A 19,240-nucleotide genomic window follows, 5' to 3' on the forward strand; every position below is an offset into this window, starting at 1 on the left:
AGGTTTAATAGATAAAAAGGTGAAGAATAAACAATGAGTGAGATGAAAAAGGAGAAAGGATTTTGGAAGATATTTTTACCTCAAGTAAGACAAGGATGTAAAAGGTATAGCTATAATGCAGAATCTTTCTATTTCTTTTTTTTTTTTGAAGAAAGGCTGATGAATAAAATAAATCTTATAAGCACAGAGAAGAAACAAACATTGAGGATGAGAATAACTGAGGTAATTTCCAGAGCTACATGGTGACAGATTAAAGCTAAAATTAATAGTTAGCAAGCTATTCATTCTTGTAGTCCTCTCCCCTCAAAAAAAATCAATTTTTTACAGGACTGGGCAAAAAATATATAATACACCATTTTGCAGGCTTGGGCAACTGATCTTCTACCTCTGATTGTCCTGGGTTGTTGTCACAAAGAGCCATAGTCATCAGTGAGAAGTTAACAAAAAAAAAAAGTGCCTTTTCTCTAAAGCCTTAATAATCTAAGATAGCTGCCAGTGACAAAGAGACAGAGAATCTGTTAAACCAGATCAGACTTTCTGTTCTGTTACTAGTTGAAGCTTTGCCTTTACATTTCCCATATCTATTCATGGAGCTAAGAGTGCAATAAAGGCATTAAATCCATCAGGGACAAAGAAAGAAAGAAAGAAAGAAAAAAAACACCAAAAACCCCATCTGCAAAAAGATGGGTAGCCAGCAGAGATCTATGAATAATTTAAAAGGCACCTGTCTCCCCTCATATTGGCAACTTTGAACTGCTCTTGCCTTGCAGATATATTTCAATTGCCTGAGCAAAAAGAAGTGTCTCAAAATTCTCAGAAAACTTAAAAGTTCTTAACATTCCTCCAAGATGCCTCAAGGAAAACTCTACTGTTATACAAAAGCGATCCAACTTACACTGCATATATTTACTGACGACAGTCATCATGGAAGGAGCACGCATCACTGGGGGAAGTACAACCTTCAATTAGGCATAGAATCTTTAACACCAAATTACAGGTTTTCAATTAAAGATTAGGTCCTAGCCCATCCACAGGTAGCTGAAATTGAGGCAGAAACCCTGGAATGAAATCTATGGCCTGTGTTAAGCAGGAGATTGAGTGAGATGATCATAATGATCTCTACTGTGTTAAAAATAAAAAATAATTTCAGAATTTTCCAAGAGAACCTATGTTATTATCAAGACCAAACACTGTGATCTGAGTCTAAAGCATTTGTTAGGTGCTGAGGATTATGCCTGTTCAGCTGGACTGAAAAAATATCCCAAGCCCAAATCTCAAAAATAACTGTTATGCATGGATCTTAATGAGACAGTTGTGACAAAGTAGTGGTAATAGTATTCAGTGTGAAAGTCTGCCTTTCCACAGAATCATTCACTGTAAAGTGTTGATTATCACTTGCATGTTTGTTAAGGGAAATTATTTGGGCTTATGTTGTGGTTTAGCCCCAGTCGGCAATTAAGTACCACACAGCTGCTTGCTCACCGCCCCCCCCACCCCCCCAAGGTGGGATGGGGGAGAGAATCGGAAGAGCAAAAGTAAGAAAACTCATGGGTTGAGATAAGAACATTGAGATAATAATTGGAACAAAATAATAATAATAAATTGTAATGAGAAGGAAAACAACAAGAGAGAGAGAGAGAGGAACAAAACCCAAGGAGGGGGGCGGGGGGAAGCGATACAACCGCTCACCACCCACCCCCCAATGCCCAGCCAGTCCCTGAGCAGTGACCGCTGCCCCCCGGCCAACTCCCCCCAGTTTCTATACTGAGCAGGGCGTCATATGGCATGGAATAGCCCTTTGGCCAGTTTGGGTCAGCTCTCCTGGCTGTGCCCCCTCCCCAGCTTCTTGTGCCCCTGGCAGAGCATGGGAAGCTGAAAAGCCCTTGGCCAGTGTAAACACCACTTAGCAACAGCCAAAACATCAGTGTGTTATCAATATTATTCTCATACTAAAATCCAAAACACAGCACTATACCAGCTACTAGGATGAAAATTAACTCTATCCCAGCCAAAACCAGGACAGTTTAGAAACTCATATATCCAGATGAACCCTAACAAAGAAGAAGGTTATAGCAGATGTGTGAATAGTTGGGCCACAGGAATTTTTCAGAATGATGTTATAAAAGGATGGGCTAAATACCTGTCCCCATGTGAAGCAGTCTATTAAGTACTGACAACGATTAGCAGGAATGGTCAAAGACATCTCAAAAGAGAATATATATGGCTATATATAAATCTATAAACATATGAGTATTGTCAGAATTGAAATATTTTGTCACACAGAAGGAGTTTCAGCAGAATTACAAGATCTCATTGTGCCACTGTTAAAATAAATTATTTTGGCTTTTCAGTTTGCAATTAGAATCTCAAATTCTCTAAAAATATTTCATTCTGACAATTGATTTACAACTGTGGAAATTAGTTATGACCAATGACCTCCACTCGAGATACTTTTGCATCTTAGAAGCATGTGGTAAAAATAAAGAAAAGGGACTAAGAGTTAAGAAGGATAATCCATTGCCTACAAAACCTGAAGCACTAGTATCATGTAAGCTGAGGTTTTCTGGAACTACTTTGGTATTGCCTTGCTCCACTCTGTTTAGAATAGAACTGTCAACACTTTGTAAATAAAAGACATTACAAAAGACAGCTAAAATCTGTGTCACTGACCTCTTTTAAAGAAGAAAGTTGGCCTAAATTATGAGAGCCTCAAAACTGTATTTGCTCAATGAAGTGTTTTTCAAGGCTGAAAAAATGATCATTATCATTTTTTACAAGCAGAGGATAAGACTGTTATTTGCACAAGTTGATCCTGAGATACAGTCCTTACCTTGAATTCCCATTCAGCTTTCCCAAGTTTTATTCTTTCATCCCAAATTTCAGACATAAGTAGTTCTAAAATATGAATTACCGAAGTGAGATTTCGTTACAATATCAAAATGCTACTTCAGTCCCACCTCAGCAAAATCAGGGATCACTGAGAGGCCATTTTTGTGCAGGTTTGCTGCAGGTTTGGAAGGCGAGCCCCACCTGGTCGCCCGCCCCGTGCTGGCGGTAGAGCTGGCTAGCCTGGGGAGCCATCGCAAGGTGTGCAGACGATGCCAAGGAGGAGCACGGAGGGGTGCGAGGTCAGCCCCGTGGCATGGCCACCTGCCAGCCAGCTAGTCAGCAACTGTGAGGGCTGGCACACAGCCAGGTAGAAATTTCATAGCAGTATGTTCTGGGGATAATGGGGAAAGAAAAGGAATATTCTCCCATACCCTCACTGGCTTTTACCTCTGAGCCCAGTTGCCTATAGTGACATAAAACAGCAATAGCATGCAGCTTCCTGCCCAAATCCTGCACCTGAACTGACAATCTCCTTTCCAAGCCCTTCTTCTTGAGATGCAATGCAACAGAGCGAACACAAAAAATGTAAATTAAAAATAGAGCAGCTATTCTTTAGAGCAGCTCTCCATGGCATCTTAGCATATTCTTAGGGGAGGACCAGCAGCTGATCTCAGCAATAAGGAAGCTGAAAGTACTGAAGAGAAACATGGTGGCAACACAGCAGTTAAAGGACTCATGCTGAAAAAAAAAAAAGGGGGGGGGGGGCCCACAGGCTACAAGAACAAATTTTACTCAGAAATTTTATTAGAGAAATTTTGCTCATCACAGAAAGTCCATGGTTCTCCTCAGTTTCCCTGTTTGTTAAAGGACGCTTATGAAGAAACTCATTAAATTGGCCATTTTATAATTCAGCTAGGCATTTCACCCCCTTTCTTTTTTTTTTCTTTTTTCTTTTTTGTGTGGGAATAAGTAACTGTGATCATGAACTTTTGATCTCAACAGAAAGATTTTTGTGATTAGAAAACAGAGGAATTCAGAACACTGACTATATTTCTGTGAAAAGATTAAATCATTCATTCAGAAAACCAAATCACAATTAAAAAAAAAATCAGAATTGAACCTCCTTTTCTTTACACAGAAAAATGAGAATAAAGAAAAAATCAATTTTCAAAAAGGTGATATTTTATGCTCATAAATAGAGAATTAGAGAAATACAATAGAGAAACATAATCAGAAAAATATTAAATAACTTTCACAGAGAATTAAACCCTGCTAGTCTGTGCATATCTATTAAAATATTTAGCATTTTACAGTCTTCCTTTCTTATGTCATGTTTGGAATTGAGAACTGTTGGTATTGCATCCTTAGGAAGGTAATTTTCCTTGAATTTTCTTGGAAGTCTCAAGCTTAATCAATAAGCTCAGTTTCACGTTCTATTAATTATTTTTAAAAGGTTGACATTATAAGCAAACTAGCAGGGTATTTAGTTGACTCACTGTAAATACTTTATTTTAGGAGATGAAGCTCATTTTATATATTAATCAAAATGTAATTTTCCTTAGTAATACACAAATGTAATGGGTTTCACCTGTGTGCCGTTATGTCAGCAGGTACACAATTTATGAACTTCATGAGGTAATATGGAGACAAAATCAATTTTTTAAATATATGACTAGTATTTTATTAAATTACGAGTGAATGCAATTAGTAAAACTTGCTATTTCCTACAATGTAACTTATTTATGCAGAATATACTGGATGATTAGGTTCAGTAGTCATATAATGAAAGATATGCTATTCAAAAGAGGTATTACTCTTCTGAAGAAAAGCAAATCTCTTGAAAAAAAACAAACAACTCAAAATTAAAACACATTGGGAGAACTATTTTTTCTCCAGACAACTTAACAATTATTTCAGAAATAGTCAGATCACCTTTGAATTAAACACATAATACTGCTGAAAATAACCACATAAAATGGAAGGTCTTTTTGCTGATTGCATGTGTGTTTTCCTCAGGCAAGAGGCACTTTTTTGCAAACCAAACGCCCCATATGTGAAACTTGTACAATAGAGTAATAAAATAGAAAAGGTATTTTTTCCTCCTCTTTCTAAACCAGTTTTCGATTTCTCTGATGTCCCCTGATATGGACGTCCACACCAGTGGATCTTCTTTCCAATTTCCTCCTGCTCACTCCAGGAAAACTTAATGCCTGAAAAAAATGGGTATTGCCTTATCCAGATGAAACCTGGGCTTTGCCTTCCAATTCCAAATACTTGCCCTTGAATCACAGTTACAAAGACGTGTCTATGGCAATTAAAGCATTTGATTTCTATCTGCAAAGAAGACATTCATTTTCAAAATGGATTCTGTTTGTTTTTAAGCCTTCAGTTTCCTGAGGCAAAATGAATAATATGTTGTACAAATATATAATTTAAATATATGAAATGTAATAATTATGGTAATGCTAATATCATACATATTACCAGAAATTCTTAATAATATTTTATATGACTATGGCAATACTTCCAATTTATATAGAAAACCAGGACTACTTTTAGTTTTGGTACCACATTGCAAGCCACTGGACAGTGCCAGTGGAGACTTCCTTACCAGGTAGCTGGGAACTTGTAAGAGGGGACTTGATCGAACCCACCTGCCATCTCTGCAGTATCTTCCTGCCAGAAAGGTCTTTTTTGTCGTCTTGTCTCTAACTCTGTGTAACTTCATAGGAAAAGCTGCCTCCAACAGATTTTTCTAACACATGCAGGCAAAATAATTTCCTAGCACCAGTGCTACCATATAGGTGTCAATCTAATCCTTTGTTGTTTCGATGCTCTGTGCAAATACAGTGCACAGTTTACATGTGCTACCATATGTGCTACCATATAGGTGTCAATCTAATCCTTTGTTGTTTCAGTGCTCTGCGCAAATACAGTGCACAGTTTACATGTGTCACGGTAAGATAATTAGATATAAGCACTTGGTGTCCTCACTCCTCTTGTCTTGTAAATCAGCTTTTAAAAATGATACCTGATGGCCAACCATGACTTGGCAGCAGCCATTAGTTTTCTCCTCTTATTGGAAGGCTCACTGAGAAATGTGTAACGGTGTTGACTCAGTTTTATGTATTTATTGAACATAAATCAAATAATAACATTAAAAGCCATTGCACCTAAAGGTGACTCTTACAGGGACTTGTAGCATCATGGCAAGTACAACTTGGGAATTGAGTATTTCATGCAAACTGGGAGACAAACAGAGCACAAATGTCACTTGACTATGGGTAGTTTTTCAAATATGTGAATTTTAATCTCAGTAGATATTTAGATTCCATCTACAGATTTTTAAGCACACGCTTACCCCTAAGCCCTTGGACAGTCCTACTAAATAACAGGTTTACAGTTAATGATGTGCACATGTCTGCACACCTGGAAAAGGTAGCTTGGCTTTCAAGCCTTTGCAAATATTCTAAAATCTTTGCCTTTCTATTCCATTTCTTAATTGGCTGGTCACATTTTCTTTCAGAATAACTGCTTGTTATTATATTATTATGGCCTCAGATGAAACCAAATACTTGCTTCCCTTCATATAACAGCAGCTGAAATTAAATAGCCCTACATTTTGGTTTTCCTTTAGCAATTCATAATACAGTTCAGGAAGCATATGTCCTCGCTAAAATTTGAAAGAAATGGTTGCCAACACTCCTAGCAAGACTGAAATATCAGCCAAGGACAGAAGAGAGGTAAAATTATCCTGGGTCTTCAAATAATCTCTCTTATATTTGAACAGGAGAAGACATGTAAGTGAGTTTGTTATTCCAACTCTAGGTGATTAAATGATCCAGAAAGCAATGGCATTACTTGTCAGGACAGGGATGGGATGAGATAAAGAAATGCCCTACCTCATGTATTTTGGAGTGCAGAATCTGTGTCTGAATACTATTTTAACCCTTGCTGCAAAGTTTTCTATGCCTTCTTAAGGCTTGATCCTGGAAGGTGCTGAGAACCATCATGGTCTATTCATGTACTTAAGTGTTTCTGGATTGGGTTAGATTGCTCACATTTTGCAGAATCAAGTGTCTGTTGGGTCTGCCTGTTTTTAAAGTATAAGCCTGATCTGAGATGCCTTTCATGTACCCAGCTCCAATTGATTTTGGTAGTTGTTACATATACGGAATGCAACACTCAGGATCATGCCTTAAGTCTTGCTCCTTGGAGCACAGCAGAGAATTATACATTGAAAAGTCTATTGAAACACAGTTGTGTAAACATGACATTCCCTACAGCGTATTGAAATTCATCTTTCTGGAGAACCATTCTGTGTTTAAACTGTGCACACTTTGCGTAACAAAAACCTACACCATACAACACTAGACTATTTCAGGACTTGAAAGGCTGGTGCTAAACTTTTGAAACTCGAAGCCTTGGAAATGTCACTGTTTTTCTCTGCAAGAATGGATCCTTGAGCTTGCATACCATTTTCTTCTTTTAGTTTTGTCATTAGAGTTATGAAAGACTGTTGTGTGGTATGTCTCCATGGAAGAAAAGAGCACAAAAAGGGAACAGCCCACAAAAACCAATGCAAATGTAGAAAAGTTAACAAAACATGCCATTTTCTGCCATGTTTTTTAGCTCTACTATTAAGGCTTTGCTGAACCAAAAATTTATAGTAAGAGAGGAAAAACAACACAAACAGTGCTAAGCATTTTTAAAGCCACGGGAATTGCACCCAGCCTAACCCCATGTACTTTTCAGAAGTTCTTCTTTACTTGCTATCTCTAAATACTGATTTCTCTCCCTCATTCCCAGACTGAGAGAGTGTGCCAATGGTTAACATGAACAACAGTAACAAAAAAATCCCTCTGCTTTTCCAGAACTGAAGGTGTTATTACTGACATAGAAAAGTATGCTTCCTTTTTAGGAAATTTGACAGCTGATGTAAGAAAAGTCTGAAATGCTTCACAGAATGCTAGTAAAGCACAACGTAAGTTAATGAATTTTGATAGAAGTGGACATAACAATTAAAGTACATAGGGCTTACAGTTCTATTCATTTGTAGAGGGGAGGTACTTTCATTTTTTCCATAAAATTTATAGCAATAACATTCAGCAATCTGCTCATTTCTAACTGCTAAAATTCTTTCTCTGGTCATGCAGTCCTCTCGCAGGCTTTCGATACTTGGAAATATGGGGGGAAGTACTCAGCACAGTTAATAACAATATTTTAAACAGACTGCAGTTCTCTTTCTCCTGTTCTATATAGGCAGTTTTGCAAAGAGTTTCCTCGTGAAAGGCCCATCCTGATAATTTTTGTTTCTTTGCCTCTGATGAGGTTTGGCTTCTGCATAAGCAAAAAGTGAGCAAGCAAGCAGACACCCCAACCAAAGTATCATCACCCAGAAAAACACCAGGAAATGTGCGATGCTGTGAAGGGAGGGATCAAAATCTGCACATTTCAATTCCTATTCCAGCAGCAACCTTTCCAGGGGCATACTCCAAAGTTAGCACATTTTTTGAGAGCTGAGGCTGAACAGAGAGGATAAGGGACAAGGGAGCAGCTGCTTCCTTTGGACTGTTCTACTGGCAATATTGCTGGATTTTGCTGTAAGTGGTAATGGCTTCTATTCAGCAGCTTACAGACCTACACTCTCACTCATGCTCAATAGGAGTATAATGCAGCCACAGCTGAGACACCACTATTGATGACTAAACTAACCTGCCAAGATGGAGAAGGAGGAAAAAAAGCCAGGTAGTAGTATGGCATGGTAAACATCCAAAATCAAAAAAGCTGGGCTTAAATTTCTCATAAATCTTTTTTCTATTACAGGTTTCTGGTCTGTGCTTCTTGCTCTCTACATGTAGCATGGGATCCTCTTAAAAGGAGGCCCACGCTTCTTATGAGCCTTTATGGGGGGCTGTGCAGGGGGTTAATATCATGTAGAGTCTATTTGTTTTCTTACAATATTATGCACCTATACCAAATACACAAAAGTTCTCTCACACATGTACTTTGCTAAAGCAAACTTAAGTACAAGTTTATGGATGAGATGCTTCCCTGAAGTGAATCCAATAACATGTTGTAAATGAATAGAGGATGGGAGCTTCTGGGTGAAATAGTTCCCCCTCTCAATTTGGGTTCTCTGAAAGCAGGAAATTTTTGGCCCAGGGCATCCTGTGAGAGAGCAGAATAGTCTTCCAAGGGAAATGGTAGCTCCTAGAGTCCTGGAGACAGACAATTATGAATGACTTGATGAAAAGTGGTAATGGAATTTAGAACCATGTGATTTTTCTTACAGTGTTCGCTGCAAACTACATAATGTGGTACACGGAAAAATTTAGAAGACTATAAATCATGCAGGACTTTGAGGAGTTCTTTGTGTTTCCGATTTCTTTCTAAGCATTTCAGCAAAGTTACCTTAACTCTTCGGATAGATGTGACAAATTTCTCTAGTTGATGCTGTGCATTTCCAGATGAGATCATGGACCATGAGGTACAGAATGGTGTCTGAAAGTTATTATTAATTAATTTCCTATTTCTTGTTAATTTCTAAAGTATTTTTGAGGCTCATTTTTTTCACATGGGCTCTCTTCAGAAATATAGCAATAAATGCACTGATTTTGCAGATCTACTTCTCTTGAAACAGCTAATATCTAGCCACTGAGAAATCCATCCATGAAACAGCCCTAATAATGCCATTTAAAACATGGAGAGTGTTGTGCTTGTTTTGCTTCTGTATTTTGGAACCTATTGCTATTCAATTTAGTATTCTAAATGAACTCATATCATATCCCATTATTGAGGAAAATGACCACCTGCCTCCCCCATATGTTGATTTCAGTTTTAAATACGGCCATTTGAAAGTCTTGAAACTCATTAAAGTGACAGGGTTTTCAGCACACAGACTCTGGCACTCAGAACAAAAGATATGGGGAAACATAATCTGAATTTTAAAAATTATTGCAAAACAAGTCCTGTTTCATTTTCCACTCTTTCAACTCTCTTGTAGCTTTTCACATTAAAAAAAAAAGAAAAAGAAGTGTTGCTACTTATCTTTACAAGATTTTTCATTTTGCCTGGTAGTTTATAGTCTATTTTTTTATTATTATTATTGTTTTCCAAAGTTTTATTTTTATACAGTCTTCAAGTCTTTTGAAACAGTAGAACTCAATTCTGGCTGTAAATTATTGACTTTCTTGCAAGCTACCTCCCCAAACAGAACAGACATTGAAAACATGACCTAACCTTGTCCAGGCTTTGGGTTGTCCATATCTGATGATCTAGCATGACTACTACAGGTATTTTAAAAGCTACCAATTCAAAGACAGGTAGGGGTCTAGTCTGAAGGTCAGATCAAGACATATTCTTGAAATCCTTATTTACTATTTATATGTAGTCGGATTGTACAAAATAAGACAATTCCAATTTTGATGATACTGCAAACACTACAGGTTTTGCAAATGTCCCAGAGGTCTTTATTATCTCTACATACTATTCTGTAATGCTTGATTGTGGGGTAGGTAAGCTCTTGGCCCTAGGTGGAAAGCTGAAATGGTTCACAAGTTAGATTATATCATTTAAATCTGAGTCCTATCTTGGGGAACTGCCAGAGGCATGTTGTTGCAGAACTACAAAATGTTCAGGACTCCAAATATGGTATACACTATTTCATCCAACACCATACGGGCAAATGTGCTTGCAGAGTTACATTGCTGTCTTCCATATAACAATGTAAAAGCCATTAATTTATCCTGTACTTTAAGATCTTGTCTGACTTCTTGACTTTCATGAAGGGATAGTGATTCACCAGATACACTCACTGAAACAAATATTAAAAAACTCCTAGTACTAAAGGAGGCACAGCTGGGTTTTCTGTACTGTAGTCTTTAAGTCTTTGGAGATGAGTTGTAAACTTCTCCTAACATGAAGCATGCCCTCACTTCGGGTACAACCTGCTGACTTTTCATGAGTCTCTGGCTGCCAAGACCTTTATGCTTTTTGGAAAACTCTATTCTTTCTGTCTCTCACTTCCTCTCTAACAAAGATAATATTTTTACTTTTCAGGAATGTTCTGAGGATATGGATGCTTTCAGTTACAGAGAAAGATAGAAATACAGCCTTGTTTCACAGTTTCCCAACCATTTAGAAAGAAGGCATTTTTCAGTTAAGACTGATAGCAAACCTATTTCTCTGGAATCAAAATTTCAAATTCCCACCAACTTCACAGATCCCAAAATAAATGTGTGCTCATTTATTACGTCATGACATAGCCTGCTGCTGCTCACTGTACAAGCGGACAGCTCAAACCATGCAAACCTTCCCGTTAGGGGTGCTGTAGCCTGTGAGGACGGCCAGAAACTCTGGGATTTCTGCTTCATGAAGTGTTTGATAACATAGTGCCCTCACAGAGACAGTGATTCACATCTGTCATGTTTCTTTCAGTTGTGGGTTTACTCCTGTAAGTAAGCAACACCAGTGATGAATTACTGGGAAAAACACAGAATAAAGGCCATGATCAGGCGGTTTCCCTACCTACAGAAAGCAGGCCACCCCTAGCAGACTTACTGTGCCTGTTTTATACCCAGGCTGCTAAAGGTCTGGAAAAACAGGTTTTTTGGCGGCTGCTGTGGGAGACCTAAGCAGAGAGTGGTCCCTCCCAGCAAAACCAACAGCTTTCAGATCCATTTCTTCTCTCCCACTGGTAGAAACAGGAGACAAAAGTCTGGATCTGCAGGGCTTTCTCCACAGCTCTCCATCCCAGCTCTGTCATTTCTCGTTCATTCAACACTATCCGTGGCAGGAGCAGCCTGCCCTTAGCCCTTCTTTCTTGCCTGTGCTGCAGAAAAGCCTCGAAGTAACTTTGCTAAAGATCATGGCAACTTACCAGCTTTCTGTCTCTGGGGAGATGCGCATGGCAGGGGATGTATGTAACAACTAGGGGGCCTATAGGTGACAACAGGGAAACTACAAAATTGCAAGAATGTTGCCTAAAAATGAAAGCAAAGCAGCTGACGAAGAGGCTGACGCTGACACAGGCACACTCGAATGGCATCTGAATATATAAGCAGTATATTGAGTGCTCTCTGTCAAATCTCCTGCACAATCCAAGAGCATTTTGAACTCATAGAAAGTGCCATCTATGAATGCTGTCTTTTCACAACAACAACTGAGAATTTGAAGAAACAATAGAACAGTGGATTGCTGAACTCGGAAAGCTGTCCAATTCCTGGAATTACCAAACCTGAATAAGATTAAATAATTTCTAATAAAGCCATTTCATGAATTAGAGGGAAGGAAGGTCAAAGGAGGATGCTTAGAGAATCCACAGTAGTTCTTTGAGCAAACTTGCTGAATAAGCTCACCTCTAGAGCAAGAGCACAGCTCAGATAATTTGCTAATGCAGATGTGAAAATAAAGGAAATTTTCATCAAAATGCATATAAAATTAAATGCAAAAATATAAAGAAGAGTCGTGGCTGAAGTGACATAGAAGACCTGTATGAAAAAAACCATGGTGTTGTGAGTAAAGACCTTCTGTGAACTCATGTCCGATAGAAACAAACATGTACCCTATTAAATAAGTATCAGACAGGTGAGATTTTACACATGCAGAACTAGAGAGGAGTTTGAGAGAGGAATTACAGAACCATTTTTTGTCAAAAATGCCTTTTTAAAGAAAGGTATCAGTTCTTCCATCTTTCACGCTTGAAAAAATCTAAGAAGCTATCAAAATGTATTTCTATGCTATCAAAATGTATTTCTATGATACTTTTAAGGATAATGTTTTGTAATTGGAAGCATTTTTCTAAGGATTTATACTGTTTTGAAGCTATGTATGAATTTGAAAACTAGATATTTCAGAATTACAACAAAAAAACCTGACCTGTATCTTAGAAAATAGATTTGTGAAAACTGGAGATTACAGCTCTCATCCTTACTGCATTCAAAAAGATTTCTCAGCATTTTGAAAATTTTTGGAGATGAGGAAGCAGTAAATTCCTGAGTCTACGCATCACAATGATGCAGTGCAAACCAGGCAACTAATATGCAGTCTGTCACCAGATGCAAACACAAAAAAGCGAAACACAAATAGACAGTTGGACAACAATAAAGACCATGTCTACAATATGGAGCTGGGCCTTTCCATGCTGGCCCAGGATGTGTGAAAAAAATCATCCCCCTCAGGTGATTTTATTGTGCCAGCAGAACCTTGGTGTGGATGCAGTAATCCTAACAGAAGATGTTTTTTGCTGTTATTCAGGGACCTGATGTTATTAAGCAAGCCAAAGAGCTTGTGTCAGCATGCTCTATGTCTACACTAAGGGGGTTTGCTGACGGCGCAGCAGAACCTCTCTAGCATAGACAAGGTTAAAGACTTTTTCAGAATGTGCAAGAGATGGAAATGACATTGTAATCTCACAAAGCCAAATTGCCATTTTATAATGGTATGATCATAGTATGAACAAGATGAAAATAAATAGCAGTTAGAATAGTGAAGATCCAAAGACAGCTGTGAAGTCAGAGATTTCAGTTCACAGAGGTTATGCCTACAGTAGGAAGAGATCCTTGTGGGGTCCTAGTGACATTCAACCTGAATAAATGATTCATATAACAAAACCACAATCAAAAGTAAGCAAACGTGTTCAGAGCAAGCATTTCATGGTAGTCTCTCCAAAGCAAAGCTGGTAAAAGACTACCAAAATGTTTGTTAAGACTGTGATGAATTTCAGAGTATGACACCTGGAAATGTATAAAATAATCCAACCATTAAAAAAGAAAAAAAGAGAGCAATAATGTACACTGGAGAGAATACAAACAAGACAAACTTCACATCATTGCAAAAGCTACAGAGACGATGAGTTGGAAAAGCTGCATGATAGCCCTCAAAGCAGCTTATTTGCATAAACCCAAACAGTTTAAACAATGCTCACTGCCAAATTTCTGCAATGGAAAAAGTTTTTTCTGACTTGACTAAAGCAGAAACAGTGCAGTTAGAATGCCAAAGGCAGACACCAATGATTGCTACAGCAGGCAGCTACTGCACTCATTTTGTATGCCACCAGGTAGATTCAGTGGCCCAGAAGGACTTGTCACCCATGATAACTTCCACTCTACAAACCTTGACTTGGGACGGTAGAAGCTCTGGTATAATTTTTCTGTAAGCAACAGACAAATATGTAAAATTAAATATAAGCCTAGACAGAACTGCAATAAAAGTTGTATACTTGACATATTCACTCAGTGATTAATTGCTTCACCTAACACCCAAGCAACAAACCAATACTCTTGCATCAAACACATTCTGGTACTTCTTTACATCTGAATGGGTCTGCAGGTGGGCTTGGAGAAACAGGTGCACAAACATTGCAAAAGAACAACTTATCACAGTTGTTCTATGTAGAAAATATGATTAACATGTTCATGGACAGGAAACTGAGTAGAAAGTGATCCCTTTAAATACATATAAAAAGGATTAGCATCCACATGCTGGCTTCTTCTCCAAAGTCACTTTGCAGTATTAAAATATAGCAACTGAACAAGTATATGAAGAATTATATTTGACTGAAATACAAAGAAAGCTTAAACTAAGCCCATTATGTGCTGGTTTCTAGAGAGTGATAGAAAGACTCCAATAGAGAAACAGAAAGGACAAAAACCAGTGAGGGTTCCTCCTGGCCTTTATACTGTTGGGATGGTCAGAAAGACCATTTCAGAATGAAAAACACCCAGCTGTTTCCCAGCAAGCTAGAAAGAGGTAAGCATCCAACAGGTTTAATACGTAAGAGCAGTCAACCAGAATAAAGCCTTATAGGAAACAGGGAGTTCTGCCAAGACTGTATTGAAGTATTTTTGGACTGAAGTTTCTGGAAACTTCTAGACAGTACACACACCTTATATTAAACATTGTGATCAAGGCAGATTGCAAACTAGTAAATAGTTATGATACAAGTGGGAAAATGCAAGCCAAGTGACAAAGTGAGAGAATGAAAATCCAGAGCTTTCTCCAGAGGTCTGCGGACAAATGGACCTTTTTGCATGAGCTACAAAACCAGTCTCCTACTCCTTAGGCTTCTGGAAAGAAAACAAACTATGAGACACTACCCTAAAGACTATCATAGCTTAAGCATTTCATCAGACATACTATTCCAACAGTAGTTTCAAGGAAACTCTTATCTTTCCCCATCTCTTACATAATTCACAGAACACTATGAAATCAGTTGGAATACTGCACTGCTATACCATACAAGTTGAGTAACAAAGTTCAGATGGTAGTTAAAATAGCTAGAAGTCTTTATTAAATGCTTCAAAAGGAAGATACATGGCAAACATTCCTGAATGAAGCAAGTTTTCCATAAACAACACTATTACTATTTTTTTTCCATACTGGATGTCAAGACTGAAACACACCTTTTCTTGAATAGCTATAGCATTACTACTGTTGACATGGGTAGAAAGACTAACAGACAAAAAGCGGGAGAGACACTCAAAGGCCAAAACCTTCTAGAACTGACAAGCTAGAGAGCTTCCAAAATGACCTCAGGAAGCATTTTCAAGAACAAATTATTTCTCAGGATAAATTGTACACTTCTAAAGATGCTAAATGTGCTGAACAACTAAATCCTTGTTCATACAACAGTAATTGATGAGCATATATTTCAAATAGCTTCATCTACAAACAAAATAAAGAAGATGGGAAGGACAACGAAATATGCTCTCTTCTGACACCTGATTAACAAGACATGGAAAAAACCCCACACCATGGTGCATGACTGATAGCTATCAAGACAGACTCTCAAAACATTGTACCACTTCCAGAATCAAATGTTAGCCAGGCTCCAGTTGTTGGAGAGCTACACACAAGCCTTTATACTGAAGAGGAAGAAGCATGAATGAACAGCCCAGAGTAAGGTCCCTTTGTCACTGTATGTATTGAGTGGACTATAAACCCAGTGTTGTATCAGTTATATAGGTCATGACTATCTTCATTATTTCAAATCTGAAAGAGATAGTATGATGCCTTACCCCACTCTCATGCGACCCCACCTTAGTACTGCATCCAGTTCTGAAGTTCACAACAGAAGACTGACATGGACCTGTTACAGCAGGTCCAGAGGAGGGCCATGAAAATGGGCAGAGAGCTGGAATACCTCTTCTATGAAAAAAGGTTGAGGGAGTTCAGGTTGTTCAGCCTGAAGATGAGAAGGCTCCAGGGAGACCTTATTGCAGCCTTTCAATACTTAAAGGGGGCTTATAAGAAAGATGGAGAGAGGCTTTTTACTAAGGCCAGTAGTGACAGGACAAGGGGCAATGGTTTTAAACTGAAAAAGGGTAGATTTAGATTGGACATAAGGAAGAAATTTTTTATGATGAGGTGATGGTGAGACACTGGAACAGGTTGCCCAGAGAAGTTGTGGATGCCCCATCCCTGGACTTGTTCAAGGTTGGTTTGGTTGGTGCTTTGAGCAACCTGATCTAGTGAAAGATGCCCCTGCCCATGGCAGGGGGGTTGGACTAGACGATCTTCGAAGGTGCCTTCCAACCCAAACCATTCTGTGATTCTATGATGGAAGAGAGTCTCAGAAAGGACATCTGTGTTTTGACCATACAGATAGAAATGTAAACATTTTTAGAAAGAGTCTCACAAAAGAAAACAGAATACAAGGGAAAGAATAAAGTTTAAATCGTGCCCCGACTTGGCTTCTCTCTTTTTATATTTTTACACCATGCACATCCTTTTCAGGCTAATTATCCAGTTTCTTAGATAAACTTATTGACCACTAATTTACCATGTACATTTTTAGGATTGATTATGCAAGTTGCAGTTGCAAGACAGAGCCCCGAGACAATAGTAGATGTGTATGTTTACTTCCAGAGCTAGAGGGCATATATATTATGGAGTTCATTTTCAAAATCAGAGGCTTCTGAACTGAATTTCTGTACTATCTTGCAAATACCACAAAATTGCTGCCCTGCAGGGACATTCAGGAAGTAGTACCCACGTAATCTGTCACTCCCTACAGAAGCTCATATCCCAATGCAACATTATAATGAGGCTTTTGGTCCTCATTAGAAAAAAAGTAGATAGAAAGCTTATTTTATTACTGTAAAATCCAGCCCAGTGTTAACCAGTCAAATTAGAGAAAAAAAAATTAATAATAGTGGCACATTGTCCTATGTGTATTATCATTCGGCTCCAAATGTTCTTTTGTGACCAGAACCACAGATACAACAAAGGAGGTCCCAGAGGGGCAAGACAGCCCTTTCTCAGTTACTTTCTTGCTCAGGACTCCTAAAATGCAAATCTATGCAGGAGTGTTATTCTCATAAGCTGGGAGTTGGAAGCACTAAACCACCCTAGGGAGAGAATATATAATTTTGCATCTTTCATCATTTTGAACTTGCCTAGTACATAACTTCTGAAGGAATGAATGAAAACACCTTGATTAGCTCAGATGGAAAGCAGGGGCTCCTTAGAGCTGCTGCTTATGAACAGAAATCCAAGTTGTAGCCAGTTTCTTACCAGAGAAGAAATCAGGGTCAAAGGAACAAGTACACATAATTTGTTTGATGCAGTAGAGTTTGTTTTATGATAAAGTGCACGTCCCTTTGAGAGCAAAGGCTACACAGTGAGTGCAGGCAACTCCTTCCTTCTTCAGGAATATCAGCCTGGAGCTGTTACCTAGCTCTCAGCAGACAACTCTGACTGAATCCAAATACTGGATAAAGCTAGAGAAAATCAAGTAAAGAGCCGACTTTTTGGTGGCTTGCAGCGATTTCCCCAAAAACAGATGTCTCAAAATTAACAGTTAGCTAGTACTCTCCCATACCAAAAGAAAAGGCCAGATTAAAGAAAAAATTTCCACTGTAAGAGTGGCGAAATACAGGGGCAATTTGCCCAGAGAAGTTGTGGAACCTCCATCCTCAAAAACTCAAATAGACACAGCCCTGAGCTACCTCACCTAAGCTGGACTTGCTTGGACTAGGGGGTTTCAACCTCCAGAAGCCCCCGTCAACCTATTGTTACTCCATGACAATGTGTTTATCCTCAATACCTCCTCACAGTGTTGGCTGGGATAACAATACTTAAAACATTCCTCTTCTTAGGATATGCAGCATTCAACAGACATTAGGTGATGTAACTTTGCTATATTCCTGTAAGGAATATGTTGTTTGTGTCTGACTGTCTCTCTCTTATATGGATAACAAAACCGAGATACACTGAAGTGCAGTGATGTAGAAATTTGACCAATTTCAGATGGGAAGTTTACCATTTTTATTAGTACCATTCTGCCTGGTTGCTTTACATAACTTAATAAGCACTAAAAAAATATAATTAGAGATTTGAGCATCACAGACAATATAACTTGTGCAGCTGATAACACAATCACTGTTGTATGTACAGATGCAGAAAGAATACAAAGGCACTGTAGTATAAAATTGAGGTGGAAAATCATCTATTTCAACTGATTAGTTTTCATTACTAAGCACTGACCCAGCATAACCACCTGGGTCAGGCTCTTTTGTGTTGGCTGACCCACATCACTAATATATCAATGAACGCTTTGTATATGGCAACTAGCGATCAATCAGAATGTAAGATTTTAAACAGAAAAAAATATCATCATGCTCAGTAAAATTCCCTTTATCGTTCTTCTCCAGGCCTTCTGTGTGTTTTCTTGCCAGTCCCTCCCTACCTTTCTTATCTTCTTTCCCCTTCTTCTCAGCCAGGCTTAGCCCTACCTCTCCCAAGCTCAGCAATAAGAGGATTTTCTTCTTCGTTCATTTCATTTTAGATAAATGTTGAATTGGGAGTTGTACATTACCCCTGATTCAGCTGTCTTGCTGGAAAGTCAGTGGGAGACTTAGTCTGAGTTGCATGTGAATGGACTTCAGAGATACATGCTACATAACTAAAAGCTCGGTGGAGAAAAAGGCAGTTAAGGAAAAAAAATTAGACTGTTACCATCAAGATGCAGCTTAAAGCAGCACTTGAGACACATTTTGGCTAAAATCCTTTTCTGACTTTCTAACAAGACTGCTTGTAGCAAGATACAGGTAAATCTAGCTTTTCTGAAAATCTTGAGATAGAAAACACATAGAAGTTGAAAGCTTCAAAATAAGTCAGGTCCTTACCAGACACAATCTGAAGTTAAAAACTAGGTCCAAATACAAATGCTGTGAAAGGCCAAGGGATCAGAAATCAGAAACAGTATCTTGGGTCCTTGCCACCTATAATTAATATAACTGAGCTCAGAATTTCTGCCCTCTTCCTTCTTACGCCCTGTATAATTACAGATATTCACATTTGTCTTCATTCCTAATAAATTACTTCCAGATGTATGTTAATATACAGCCCTTTCTTAAGTGGATGGGAATGACCCATCTCTTGACCCTATATCTGACAATAAACTGAC

This window comes from Mycteria americana, chromosome 2, assembly GCF_035582795.1.
Source record: "Mycteria americana isolate JAX WOST 10 ecotype Jacksonville Zoo and Gardens chromosome 2, USCA_MyAme_1.0, whole genome shotgun sequence".
NCBI classification, from domain to species: domain Eukaryota; kingdom Metazoa; phylum Chordata; class Aves; order Ciconiiformes; family Ciconiidae; genus Mycteria; species Mycteria americana.